The sequence below is a fragment of the Dendrobium catenatum genome, unplaced genomic scaffold (assembly GCF_001605985.2).
Source record: "Dendrobium catenatum unplaced genomic scaffold, ASM160598v2 fragScaff_scaffold_264, whole genome shotgun sequence".
NCBI lineage: Eukaryota > Viridiplantae > Streptophyta > Magnoliopsida > Asparagales > Orchidaceae > Dendrobium > Dendrobium catenatum.
The window spans coordinates 1912048-1916450 of NW_021318726.1; positions in this window are offsets into that span (position 1 = coordinate 1912048).

The window sequence follows — 4403 nt, forward strand, 5'->3', positions numbered from 1 at the left end:
GCATTGGCCAGCAATGGCAATCGGTGGGCAATGGTGGCCTGCGGGCTTTCATGGCCAGTGGGGGTGGCGGTGACGGTGGGAGTTTTGTTTGTGGTGTAAACGGTTCTTACTTTTTAGATGAATTTGATTTACTTCAAAAATAAATTAAAATGATTTACACTTTAAGCCTTTTTTACATCACTTTGTATTCCAACCAAACAGCCTTATAATAAACATCTTTGGAGAGAAGATGTGTTTGCACGGATTTCCAAAATGATAATAATAATTTTAATCTCATTGAATTATTTATTTATCTATTTATTTGAGAGTTATAATTCACACACACAACGCATACACATAGACTCGAACCTTAGACCTCTTAGTTGGAAGCCTAAGCTCTCAACCAATAGGCCACGGAGAGCTATGTTAAATGTTTTAGGGAAATTTACATATATACCACTTTACATCATCCTATTTACATATCTAAAACTCAAAATTTTAATATTACGTACATACCACCCTATATTATTTTAATATCAAATATGCCACTCATATTTTCCTCATACCACTCAAATATTTCATTTCTACCACTCATATTTTATATGAAAATGAACTATTGGTGGCATGTATGTAATATTACAATTTTAGATATTAAATAGAATAGTATAGAATGGTATGTATGTAAATCTCCATAATGTTTAATCTCAATGAGAATATCTTCCCTCTTTATTTTATTTTATTTTATTTCATTAATAAGGTTTTTTTTTTTCATTTGTTGGTCCCTCTATATTTATCAGATTATTATTTTTTTTTTTTTGGAAATTCGTGCAAACGGCGTTTCTATTGAGCTCGAGCATCCATAACGCTAAAAAAACATATAAATTATATCAATGAGATTAAAAGTTAATATATTTTTTTAATTCGTGCAAAAACCGCATAACTACCGTGTTTATAGTAATTTTTTTGTTAGCTTAATATATTAGTTTTATTTTCTAGTATATTCACGCCGGCAGATATATAGAGTTAAAATTTATAATTAAAAAAAAAAATTCAACACACAAATAGATAAAGAGAATAGTGTAAGAGTCATAAGAGACGTCGTATTTTTTACGTGGAAAGTAAGAAAAATAGAAAAACCGCCAGGTTTAGGCGCAACTGAAATGACTTCATTAGTAATTGTCATTGATTACAGATGATGTTCTTTCCTGAAGGAATATATTGATATAATGTAAATAACATATTATATGATTGAAGTTGGAAAAGTCCTTCAACAGGAATCCAACATAAATAAAGATGTGAGTCATAGTTGATGTCGAAGGCGTGCACCAATTATGTAAGTGATGGTGTGTTTTAGCAATATTAACGATGGTAGTTGATAAAAAAAATAGGAGTTAGAGTACCCAGGTGATAATAGCAAAAAACTTATAGGTCAGAGGACTATAATCGACGAGCGTTGAAGGTCAAAGTATCACAATTGGTTGGCAATAAAGGTTGGAGAGACTGTATTAAGGCGATAATGATTGTAGGATCATAGTTGGACAAAATTGGTTTAAGAACCATATTTGGGTGATGGAGGTAGGAGGGTTGTAGTAGGCGAGAAACATAGGTTAGAGGATCATATTCAACGAACGATGAAGCTCGGATGATTATAGTCAATTAAATGGTTGTCAAAGGACTATAATTGAGTAACAGTGGTTCGAGGATAATAGTGGGGCGAAGTTGGTCTTAGGATCATAGTTAGAGGGTGTTAGAGATCAGAAGGCAATAGTCAGGTGATGATGATCGGATGATCATAATCAATGGGTAATTGAGATTAAAAGAACTTTAGTCAAGTGATGATGGTCATAAGATAGCAGTTGAGCGAGGTGGTCTGAGAACCTAAGTCGGGCGGCCGTAGTCCAAGGACCATAGTTGGCAGACGACGGAGCTCAAAGGACTGTAGTCGGCGAGCGAGCGATAGATATTGGAGGATAGTATTCAGGCAACGATAGTCCAATGACTATAGTTGATAGGCGACAAGGTGGGAAGGACTATAGTTGAGCGATGGTGGTCGAACGACCATGGTGGTCTCTTGGTAAAGGCCCGATTACGATTGTTAGTTGATAACCCATCAATGGTGCTACGAGATGTTTAGAGCTTTATAGCTCTCTTGAAGAGAGAGAGAGAGAGAGAGAGAGAGAGAGAGAGAGAGAGAGAGAGACTAGGCTTAAGCTTTCAGCTTCTCATTCATGCAAAGAGTGGGGCCTATTTATAGATTTTTTAAGAGTGACATATTTAAATATAGTGAAAATCCATAACACTTCATCGGACAACTCATATCGAGACTCTTGATCATAGAATATTTGTTTAGCTTTTAAGTTCTTTAATGATGTCAAAATTAAGTGATTTTAAGCTTGTTGGATTAGTCTTAATAAGTCGCTTGATTTAATTATTATTATGAAATTTCAATTATGCTTCAAGCCCCATTTTGATATTGTTAGGTTCACCTTGTCAAAAAAATTAACTTGATTACAAATTTGCTCAAATTGGAGTTCAAATGATCTTAAATTTAATTTTCTTCGAAAATTGCTAAATCAAATTTGTATTGAGATTTATGATCGATTCGGACAATTTCTTATGACTGATCAATTATAATTATGAGATACCCTTATATATATTAGAGCAACAAAGGAGGCTACATTCAATGGAGGCAAGTAATAGTAGCATTCGCGTTGGGTGACCGACGATGGCAATGTGGGAATGCAAAATCAATTTATAGTGTATTTAAAATTCAACTAAAAATTTGTAAAGTATTGAATACAATAAATATGAATTAGAAAGCTAATTTAAAATTCACAATTTTACTTTACATTCTTTTTTCATCAAATCAAACATCAAAATTTTTAAAACTCCTACATTTAAAATACTTCTTATTAGTTTTTCATCAAATCAAACATCCTCTTAAATCTTAATATATAGCGACTACCTCTTCAAACCTTGAGTGTTAAGCCTCTTAATATATAGCGACTACCTCTTCAAACCTTGAATGTTAAGGAGGCTATGACTGACTACAGTGTGCCTCTTTTGAAGGAACAATTATTAGGTCAGGTGACTTGACGTAGCTCTACTTTCGGACACCAATAATATGTCACCACGTGCTCTTACTCTTTACAACGCTGCCCGACGACCTGACCCTGGATTGCTATGTTCGCGTATTGCTCGGTATTGCTCTAGGTATTGCTCGGTATTGCTCGGTATTACTCAGTATTGCTAGGTATTGCTTGGCAATAATGAGAAATACCGCTCTGTCAAGACTAATACCGAGAAAAAGTCGATATTGCTCGATATTTCTCGGTATTGGTCTTCACAGAATGGCATTTCTCGTTATTGCCGAGCAAAATCGACCAATACCTAGCAATACCGAGTAATACCTAGCAAATACGCAAACATAGCAATCCCGGCTCCGTTCCGGGTCGGGTTATCGGGCCGCGCGATAAATAGTGAGAACACGTGGCACTAATTTACTCGCGTCCGAATGTAGAGCTACATTAGGTGACCGGACCAAATAAAAGTTCCTTTTGAAGAGGACCATTGATGTATTTTCATGTAATTAGGATTCATATAAACGAATTAATGCATAGTTCACTTAGAGCTATATAAAATGCTTATTTAATAATAATTTAATTAATTATTTGATGAATCATTATATATTATTACATTAATTTTTTTTATAAACCATATACTTTAAATTTTGTTTATTTTTCAAAAAAGCATATGCATGATGTAAATATTAAATAAATATTTAATATACATAAATCATTTTCATAAATATTCAAATTACGTATAATATAAATAATACTTAATAAATTATATACTTAATACATATACATGTAAATTATTAATATTAAATATATATTTAATTATGCTAAATTAAAACTACAAACATAAGATATAATGATCAACTAAGGTTTCATTTGGGACGGCTTTCTTACTGCTTTTTAAAGCGATTTTTTAGTTAAAAATTTAAAATTTTGTACTAAAAAGCTGTTTTAAGAAGCACGAAGAAAATCATCCCAAATGAAGCCTAAGAAACCTTTAGAAACCAAAAGAAAAAATCATCTCTCCATTCTTACTTGAAGAACCCCATTAAAGATCTATTTGTAACCGCTTCCTTTTTTTTCTTTGCTTTTCAAACAGTAATCATAATTTTATTTAACTACTACTTTCTTATTGGTATTCAGAAAATTTTGCAATGAAAAAATTACCGTGTAATCATAATAGCTAAATTATCTTCACCACATCAACTTCACAATCAGCATCATAAAACACTACAGCCATCCCAAACAGACCCTAACTCTCTCTTGACGTTCAGTGTCCAGTAAAAAAGCCCTTATGAACTGCGTTATCATTTCAACAAACCATCAAAGAGTATCAAATGCATCAAA